The 11248-nt window shown below is 32.7% G+C and overlaps 2 long non-coding RNA genes across 2 annotated transcripts; both read right to left on the bottom strand.

Annotated features, from left to right (window-relative positions):
• Positions 1–2453: 2453 nt before the first annotated feature.
• LOC131174005 (uncharacterized) lies at positions 2454–4106 on the bottom strand. Its single transcript, XR_009144358.1, has 3 exons — positions 4019–4106; positions 3219–3275; positions 2454–2645 (listed from the first exon to the last, which is right to left on the bottom strand). It is a non-coding gene; the product is annotated as an uncharacterized LOC131174005 (long non-coding RNA).
• Positions 4107–9366: 5260 nt separating this feature from the next.
• On the bottom strand, positions 9367–11022 carry LOC131174006 (uncharacterized). The gene is made up of 3 exons (XR_009144359.1): positions 10933–11022; positions 10133–10189; positions 9367–9558 (listed from the first exon to the last, which is right to left on the bottom strand). It is a non-coding gene; the product is annotated as an uncharacterized LOC131174006 (long non-coding RNA).
• Between the last annotated feature and the right edge of the window lie 226 nt (positions 11023–11248).

The following is an 11248-nucleotide window of genomic DNA, read 5'->3' as shown; positions in this document are numbered from 1 at the left end:
AGACATAGCCGGCCATTTTTTCCCCGCTTCTTGAGGGATATCACATTAGGCCGGTTATTTATTTTAATAGAGAAAGATAGAAAGAGACATACTTTATGGTGCGAGTTGGAGCAGTGGGATGGAACCCACAGTCAATGGGTCCCACTCTTCGGAATGAAAGTGAATCAGGGTGTGTCAAACGGTCGGTTCGGTTCGGTTCCGAACCGAACCGAACCGAAAAAATCGAAAACCGAAAATAAAAAATTTTAAAAATCGAACCAAATCGATTAATAAGAGAAAATAAAATCGAATCGAATCGATTTCAGTTTTAAACCGATCAAACTAAATTTTATAAAATTTCATATTTTCAACATTAAATCTAAATAACAAAAACATAAAAACAAAAAAATTAGAAATCAAAACTAAAAAATCTTAGATTCAGTTCGGTTTTCTTTGATTTTTCTTTATATATATATATATATATATATAATTTCGGTTTAGTTCAAGTTTTTTTATTTTTTATAAAAATAATCAAACCAAATCAATTAATCGAAATTATAAAAAATTATAAATCAAATCAAACTAATTAAATTTTAAAATTAAACCGATTGAATCGAATTAATTCGATTCGATTAATTTTTTCAGTTTAAACCGAATTCTACTCTCCCTAGATTTCTATCTCTATCTTATAATTATCTATATAAAAATATTTTAATATAATTATATATAAATTTACTTAAATAAATAAATAAAAATAAATTAATTTTATCGGCTAAACATATGAATTCATTTATTGATGTTTTTAACATTTTTTTTAATTTAATTTCTTATAAGTTTATTTTAAAAATATTTGATATAAAATAAATTTATATTTTTTTAATTATATATATATTTTTAAAATTTTTAATTATTACATTAATATGTAAGATAGTTATAATTAAAGATGAATTTATAAATCGTATGTAAACACTACTACATTTATTATATATATATATATATATATATATATATATATATATATATATATATATATATGCAAAAATATTATAAAAAATTCATATTCATTGATTTATAAAAAAATATTTAATCAATATGTAATATATAATAAAATTATATAACTATAAAATTTTTAAATAATATATAATTACATATAAAGCATCTAAAATTAATTATATATTTAAAAAAATAGATAAATAAATTATTTAAAAATTAATAATTAACATAATATGTTAGGCTTGAGTTTAATTATAAAATTAATATAATTAATTGAATTATTAAAATTTATAATACTAATTTTTTTATTTAAAATAGTACATTATTAAAAATTTAAAAACATTAATATGTGTACACATAAAAAAATATAATGATTTTTTAATCTTTTAATGCTATAATCTTATTCTAACATGATAAATAGTGAATACGTATAAAAAAAAATTAAAAATCATATTTTGAATATAGAATTTATATTTTAATTAAATAAATTTATATTTCAATATAAACTTAAATTGATATTTTGATTTACAAATAGTTTAATTTTCACATGAATATAAGCATTACATCATTTAATAGAATTTTTATTTATTTAGATTCAATAACTTTTTTTTTTGTTGAAATTTGACATTTACTTTTAAAAAAAATATAAAAACTTTAATTTAAAAATATGTTATAAACTAATTTGACAAAATATTTTATTGTAAATCTAATTAAAAATGATAATATACTAACATTAGTATTTTTCATTCTATTAACATTTATTTTTTAATTTTTATATAAAAAGAAAATTTTAGTTATTAATTTATTATAAATAATTTATTAGTATTAATATATTTATCAACCTTATTTTTAAAGTTTTTCCCCATATAAGAAAACATAAAACTATTCAAAATATTATACATCAAATAAAAATCAATATTAATGCTTATTGATATGAGCGTCCATAAATAATTTTATCAATTAAAATTAAAAAATTAAATTAAAAATAATTAAAAATTTAACATTATATGAAATTATTCTAAATTGAATTTTTTTACTATTATATGTATAAACTCTTAAATGGCATTGAAAAAAAAAAGGATTTTTCACTAATTATATATGATTTATAAAAAAATATATAATGCTAAAAACTAATAAGTCTTAATAAACCTACATTTTATTATTGAAGAAATTTGACACAAAGACACGTGAACCAACAAAATAACAAATAGTTGTATTTATATATTTATTGTCATGACCCAACCTATAGACCGGACCGGCACTAGGACCTGGGCCAGTTCAAAGCCCCCGAGGCCCGTAGTAAGCCTAACTATTCTTCAAATTCATGACCAGGCCTACAATTTAGGCCCAATATGCATATAAAATAATTTAAATCAAACTGTTATAATTTCATTTCGGGCCAACTTAGCCCAGAAATTTTCAGAAACTAAAATCAGGGGAGCCCAGCTCAACCATGTTACCTCTTTTACAAACTGTTTAAATACCATACAAATCTTCATTTATTAATCTCAAAATTTTAAATTAACACAATTTCTAACAAGGTCCACACTAGTACTAACACATGCGGAGTTCTAGATTTTAAATTTAGAAAAGATAGTAAAACAATTAAATAATCGACGTTAAACATGCGAGGAAGAAAACATGTTGCTCTGTAAAATAACTCCTCCTGTGGCCTGGAAAAATATTGAACAGGAGTGAGCGTTCGACTCAGAGTAAAATATCAATTTTAACCATAATCTCTATAACTATCTAAAACTAATGCACCCTGTAGAGTGAAATGCAACATCAGCAATAATTTCACATCATAACAGCAAAAAGGTAATTTAGAGCACTCACACACCCAGTAATATCAATCATAATATATGGGAGCTGATCCCCTATACAGCTCTCTTAAATCTAACATGGTGCCAGCGAAGAACTCAAGCCGGACTTTCGCTTAATAAACCAAATCGGGGTCCCAGCGAAGGACTCAAGCCATGACTACCCCCGAAGGATCGGGTCCCAGCGAAGATCTCAAGCCGTGACTACCCGTCCTATCCATAGTACACACTACATCACACGCACGCTAACGCATACACACTGCTCCAAATTACCACAACAACATCCATAGCACTTTAACAGTTATGAATGCAACATAAAATGTGCCTAAAGTTTAACTACATAGATACATACATATAAGTGATGCATGGGCATGCTTAAACATATAATAATATTGAAATTACAATTAAAATTAATATTTTACTCACAGTACACCGATGACTATTGTGGCTGCTGGATGCAGAAAAATAGCTGACCTCTATCACCTAATAATTAAATTATAAATTTATTAGTACTAAGTTAAGATAAAACTCTAAAGAGGCAATAGACAGCCTAATTCATGCCGGAAATCCGGCAGAGTTTCCCTTATACCTGGGACCTACCCAACCTGCAAAAAGGCTCAAATAACACTTCTAAATTCTCAATTTCCACAACTACATCTCATCAATATCACATGGCCCCTCCTAGGCCCTCCAAATCAGACAATACTCAAAATCTTAAAAATTACGTTTTAGTCCCTATAATTGACATTTTTCAAAAATCCACTCAAACAAGCTCTAAAAATTCTAAAATTTTGCCCCGCTGTCCTTAATAATATTATAAGGCTATTGCAAAATGAATTATAATTTTCTAATCACCCATGAATATTTTATTCAAGAATTTTACTCGATTCTATAAGTTTCTAACATCTAACATATTCTTAATTCAACCTAATTAAATATTCACATATTTAAACTTCCATCCTCAAGCTTCAACCAATTATATAAAATTTAATTATCTTAATTTCAAATAATCTTATATGCCCATATGCTAAAAATCTGACTAAATTCCATCTATATTTTTCGAAAATATTCTACAATCACTCAAAAATTCAACAAACACCATAGAATATCTCCAAATAATTTTACTTTCATCATATATTTTTCTTAGAATTTTTCTCCAAATTTTCCTATTTAAGAAACACTGTATTTATGCTCCACAGACAGAGAAATAATAAAAATTGTCTTACCCGAAGTTTATCTGTGTCTCAAAAATTCCAAAAATTTATGAGGAAGCCTCTGGAAGTTGAATCGTCTCCATAGTCCACCAGAGCCACCGTGCACGGTGGCCGGCCGCCGGTCGCCGGTGACATTTGCCGGATCTGATCATACCATCATGTTCCTCTCCTCTTCCTCAGTCCATATGTGGTCTCGGATCGTCGATCCAACGGTCGGATCGTCCTAGATCTGACGAAAAAGCTTGAAAAACCCAAAACTTCTCTCCTCCATATCTCACTCATCCGACCTCCATTTGCTGCAAAATTGGTATCAAAAGAAAGGTCTTGGAACAAGCTTTCCAACGCCACCTGAATCGCCTCGATCGGACGTCGAATGAAGTCGGAATCGTGCCGGAAAGCCGCTGCCCACTGTGCGCGCATTTTCTCTCTCTTCTCCCTCTCTTGCCGCCGTTTCTGGTGGCTCTTGCCGTCGCCGGAGGGTCGCCGGTCGGTCATCGGAAAAAGAAAGAAGAAGAAAAGAGGGAAGGAGAGGAGAGAAGAGAAATTTGGGGGGGGGGGGGGGTTCCTCCTCCCGATTTTCAACTTTTTTTTTTTTTCTGGGTTGTTATATTCTTCCCCCCCTTAAGAAAAATTCGTCCTCGAATTTTCGAAGAAACAAGAAATATGGAAAAGAAGATTATCGGAACAAGTGTAATCATTACTCCTCCAGCTATGCAGAGATTGGTAAAACATTTATTCTTCAAACTCTTTGTATATTATATATGACATTCTACCGCTCTCTGATTCTACTATAGTGTCCTATTTGTCATCATCTCTTTCTAGAGGGCTTTTATCTTATAACTATTCATTGACCATTTTTCTGACATTTCAAGTATTTGCTACACTTCACTGTTCTTGACTTGATGTCTCATAACTTCAATCAACTTTGGTGCTTACCTCACTTTTATTACGCCCCAACATGTCTCTTGGTGATTTCAGTTCTCATTCCTTTGTTTCAATGACCTCTGTTTCCCCAATGACATAACTTGTGTTCCTTATTCCATGGTATCCTATGAGTAGCTTTCCTGTAACACCTAATCTAGGCATCTTATTCGAGATCTTCACTCTTCTTATGACCTCAGTGGTTAATACATATAAATCTTCTCACTCCCATGATACTTCAAAATTTTAATCTCTTTTGTGTCATTACTAAGGTACTTAGACCAACCTCTATCCATTTTATGTAACTAGTCAGGTAGAGTTCCCTCCAAGGGCTAAGTGTACCATTTATCAACATTGGAAAGCAAACTGGGTCTCTCCTTCTAGGTAACAAAAGTGTTTATATTCCCTGACAACTCAATCCAATGCGACTTTATCAATTCTTACTCCTTCTCTGGAATGGAAATATCTAGACTTCTTCCTATAGCTTCTTAGTATGTGGCCTACTTCTGGCACTTTGGCACTCAGATCGAGGCTCCACTACTACTTTAATCTATCATCTCATAATATCTTATTTTAAACATCGCTTAGTGTGTTCCTAGCATACCTATTCCTCCTTATCCTCATCATTATAACTGGCTCTAGCGAGCTTTCTTCCTATCCTTTGCATCTTATCCACTTCCCGTTTCCTATTTTTGGTATTGTTGATATCTTTTCAACCTGCTGTACTTATTCCTTAATTTTAGTCCTATCTCATCCTTACACCTTTTCCTTCAAAGATGTCTATCCCATCATCAACTTTAACTTTCTTTTTATTTCTTAGTCTTATCTTGATTACTAGTTTCATTACTTCGAGAATTCTAACCCTATGATTTACTCCTACCAGCACATTCTTCACCTTATGTAACACTTATAATTACCCATAGAAATTTTTCTTGTATCCCCTTTTTCCAACTTAACTATCAGAACATTATCATTCCCTACTAGCCTTAGTAGGAAATTGCTTATCCTGGATGAATATGAGCCCCAGAAACTATAAGTTCCATCTGAACTAACATGACTATGGAAAATGTGTGCCATGCCTTAATTCTAAACAAGATACTTTACATGTTCATTCTCCTTAATATAATCACATATACTGCCCATAGCTTTCCAAACTTTAGTCTCAACCTTTCCCATTAGCAACAATTCTATTCACTGTAACTCATTAGCAATTAGCACTTCCTCCAGCTTATAGTTCAAAAGGGTTGTAAGCCCTAGTAACTAGCTCGATTTAACTCCTATTATTATTATGATCGTCCTTTCATACTTAACACTAAGTATGCACTTACTGTCATTCTCATCTCAGGAAATTGTGTATGGATTGGTGCCTACCAAACTCTTAAATAACTAGGTCTCCTTGACTCAGTTTCTGTTCCTTATATAACGTTCTAGAATAAAAAACATGAGCTAAACTTGAAAAGAAAGAAAAATATTCTCTTATAATCAACTACGCCGATTGTCCATATAATAACGTTTAACCTATGTTTTTGTTTTTTTTTTTTTTTTGTCTTTCTCTTCAAATTTCATCATCTCTTAACACAATTGTGCTCTACCTATAAGGTATCATCTGCATGAACCCTTTATCGTACCATTGTCCTTTCTGACATAATATTTTATAATTTATTAACTTTACTTATACTCGACCTATAATTCATATTTATCATTGTTTATATTGTGCCCTTAACTTTTGTTGATTCCTGAAAGATTTCTCTCACTAATAGATTCTTCCAACACTAATTCCACCCTTATCTATGGTCATTAATTTGATCCTTGAACTTTCTAGTGATTTATAACCACCCATACTTGTCACTTCTCGTTTTACCCCTACTGTTGTTCTGTCGTCATTGCTTCACTGCAAAGTGATTCTGTTGATCACACTAACAATGCTTGCCTGACATTCATAATGAACCTCTACTATCTTCTCACTATCTTAAAAGTTTAACCTAAAACCTATGTGTCATTATCTATAATTCTTTCCACTCATCATACCTATTTGATCCCTTAAATTGACTTTTATTCAACTTACTACTTACTAACTTCTTTTTCTCTGCCTAATTAGATAGTCCGCAATACCCTCGCACACTTCTAGCTTTTGCTCATTATTATTGTATTCCTCGCCTAATCATCTTGATACTGTTAACAAGTTCAAAGAACCTTGTCCCATTGCTATTCACTTCACCTTAGGAATAGGGAATAGATAAAATATGATCCAATCATGTAACTCCAAGCTCTATATTTTAAGCCCTGTCACAATCTCAACTACATCATGCTATGAGTATCACATTACTAGATTCTATACCTCCATCACTATTCTCACTAATATGGTCCCATTTCGGTTTCTTCATCCTTGTCATTCACCTTGCCAATAATAACACTTAGCCTACCCTATATCTTAACTTTGTTCCTTTTGTTACGCGCCCTTCAGGTTGTCCTTTTATTTATTTCCTTTGTCTTACCCAAAATAGAACTTGACTATTCTATCCCTGATTCCATTCTTCTCTCTAACATGACAGCTGTACTTGCTGACTATATCTTTCAGAGTCTCTACCGCGTTATCACATATCTGTGCCACTCAGATTTGGTCCTTTGACCACTCTAGCTAGTACTTCCACTGGCATTTAGATTATATTGCATATGCAATCAATTGTCCAAACTTTCATTCTGTACTTTCTCTATCCATTAGCTTTCTCTGATTTATCTTCGCTAATTTATTACTCTTAATACTGTTATAATTAGATTATACTATTGTTTTGAACAATATGAAGTTAGAAAGGAACTCAAAAAATTACAGTCATACTTTTATTGTATGATCTCTATTCTTATCCTTTAGCTTACATAATATCCTTACTACCTCGAGAACTGATTTTGCAGTAATTTTATTTATTTGTTATTATTATTATTTTCCATATTTACTCAATTAGCCAAAACTTAAGATTCCGGGCACCCAAACCCGTCATCCAATTCAAAGGATTTACATCCATTGTGATCTGATTATATAGGATTCCTATAATAGAACTTGTATCCTTTGCAGGATACCCGAACCAACTACTCTCTACCACACTCTATAGTCCCATCTGGGACACTATTCCATAAGTCATCATTATCAGCAATAACCTTCGATCCCTTCTGAAAAGATAGGACTATACCCTAACTTGCTGCAACAAAGGTACTACATTTACCACCTTGCCAAAACCATGTCAAGTTAATGACTCTTTTATCATATCATAGCTCTATAAACCATCAATTCATAGTTTCAACCTTCTCTAGGTAGTAGGGTTGTACTTTACACCTTATTGATACACACAAGGTATACTATTCTCACTCTATAAGTGTCACCTTTACTTTGCAAATAATCCGAAACCTCTGGTCTGATGGCAACTCTTGATGTAACTCTAACTCATGCTAGGGTAACTGAGTCACTGACTCTAGTTATCACCCAACTGTGACCTTTCAATATTCTAACTCTAGACCCCTAACCAGGAGTTTCCAACTCCTCTACAGATATAGAACTCTGTTCTGGCATAACTGTACCAAAACAGAAGCCATCTTAAACACCCTCATTATGGAGCACCACGGGGATGCACGTAGCTCTACACAATAATCTCATGTCGGTACTGTAATCTGCAGCTTACAGAGCAGACATCGAGAACATTGTATAGTTACTACGATACGTCCTAACAGACTAGGTCTCCCAATTTCTTATCTCTCTTGAATCTTCTATTATCAAAAACTTATTCTGACTGGGTCATCTACTGATGATTGCCAGCAGTGGTATCCTCATCCTTATCTAGGCCAACTGTACTTTCAAGACTCACCTTTATGTACTCGTGCCTTGCACGAAATGGACACACCATTTTAAACCCATACTGATAAAAATATAGTATTTATTGGAGTACGTGTTTCCATGGTAGACCTCAATAAGTTTGCTAAATCTATTTCATCTTTCTATGTACTCCACGAAAATCAAGACACTAACTGAGGTACTCTTATATTTCCCGAGGTATAACGCAGAATCTAGAAACAAGGAATCATAGAAAAAGACGAAACAGAATCCTATACTCCGCATGTAACATCCTAACAAGACTCCTTTTGCACTCCCAATTATATTATTTCCCATGAATCTAGAGCCTAAGCTCTGATACCAACTTTGTCACGACCCAACCTATGGGCCAGACCGGCACTAGGACTTAGGCCAGCTTAAAAGCCCCGAGGCCCGTAGTAAGCCTAACTATTCCTCAAATCCATAACCAGGCCCACAATTTAGGCCCAATATGCATATAAAATAATTTAAATCAAACTGTTATAATTTCATTTCGGGCCAACTTAGCCCAGAAATTTTCAGAAACTAAAATCAGGGGAGCCTAGCTCAACCCTGTTACCTCTTTTACAAACTGTTTAAATACCATACAAATCTTCATTTATTAATCTCAAAAATTTAAATTAACACAATTTCTAACAAGGTCCACACTATTACTAACACATGCGGAGTTTTAGATTTTAAATTTAGAAAAGATAGTAAAACAATTAAATAATCGACGTTAAACCTGCGAGGAAGAAAACAGGTTGCTCTGTAAAATAACTCCTCCTGTGGCCTGGAAAAATATTGAACAGGAGTGAGCGTTCGACTCAGAGAGTAAAATATTAATTTTAACCATAATCTCTATAACTATCTAAAACTAATGCACCCTGTAGAGTGAAATGCAACATCAGCAATAATTTCACATCATAACAGCAAAAAGGTAATTTGGAGCACTCACACACCCAGTAATATCAATCATAATATATGGGAGCTGATCCCTATACAGCTCTCTTAAATCTAACCTGGTGCCAGCGAAGAACTCAAGCCGGACTTTTGCTTAATAAACCAAATCGGGGTCCCAGCGAAGGACTCAAGCCGTGACTACCCCCGAAGGATCGGGTCCCAGTGAAGATCTCAAGCCGTGACTACCCGTCCTATCCATAGTACACACCACATCACACGCACGCCAACGCACACACACTGCTCCAGATTACCACAACAACATCCATGGCACTTTAACAGTTATGAATGCAACATAAAACGTGCCTAAAGTTTAACTACATAGATACATACATATAAGTGATGCATGGGCATACTTAAACATATAATAATATCGAAATTACAATTAAAATTAATATTTTACTCACAGTACACCGATGACTATTGTGGCTGCTGGATGCAGAAAAATAGCTGACCTCGATCACCTAATAATTAAATTATAAATTTATTAGTACTAAGTTAAGATAAAACTCTAAAGAGGCAATAGACAGCCTAATTCATGCCGGAAATCCGGCAGAGTTTCCTCTATACCTGGGATCTACCCAACCTGCAAAAAGGCTCAAATAACACTTCTAAATTCTCAATTTCCACAACCACATCTCAACAATATCACATGGCCCCTCCTGGGCCCTCCAAATCAGACAATACTCAAAATCTTAAAAATTACGTTTTAGTCCCTATAATTGACATTTTTCAAAAATCCACTCAAACAAGCTCTAAAAATTTTAAAATTTTGCCCCGCGGTCCTTAATAATATTATAAGGCTATTGCAAAATGAATTATAATTTTCTAATCACCCATGAATATTTTATTCAAGAATTTTACTCGATTCCATAAGTTTCCAACATCTAACATATTCTTAATTCAACCTAATTAAATATTCACATATTTAAACCTCCATCCTCAAGTTTCAACCAATTATATAAAATTTAATTATCTTAATTTCAAATAATCTTATATGCCCATATGCTAAAAATCTAACTAAATTCCATCTATATTTTTAAAAAATATTCTATAATCACTCAAAAATTCAACAAACACCATAGAATATCTCCAAATAATTTTACTTTCATCATATATTTTTCTTAGAATTTTTCTCCAATTTTTCCTGCTTAAGAAACACTGTATTTATGCTCCACAGACAGAAAAATAATAAAAATTGTCTTACCCGAAGTTTATCTGTGTCTCAAAAATTCCAAAAATTTATGAGGAAGCCTCTGGAAATTGAATCGTCTCCATAGTCCACCGGAGCCACCGCGCACGGTGGCCGGCCGCCGATCGCCGGGGACATTTGCCGGATCTGATCATACCATCATGTTCCTCTCCTCTTCCTCAGTCCATATGTGGTCTCGGATCGTCGATCCAACAGTCGGATCGTCCTAGATCTGACGAAAAAGCTTGAAAAACCCGAAACTTCTCTCTTCCATATCTCACTCATCCGACCTCCATTTGCTGCAAAATTAGTATCAAAATAAAGGTCTCGG

The sequence above is a fragment of the Hevea brasiliensis genome, chromosome 15 (assembly GCF_030052815.1).
Source record: "Hevea brasiliensis isolate MT/VB/25A 57/8 chromosome 15, ASM3005281v1, whole genome shotgun sequence".
NCBI classification, from domain to species: domain Eukaryota; kingdom Viridiplantae; phylum Streptophyta; class Magnoliopsida; order Malpighiales; family Euphorbiaceae; genus Hevea; species Hevea brasiliensis.
Note: the sequence above shows the minus strand (reverse complement) of the source record. Positions and strands in the feature narration are given on the sequence as shown.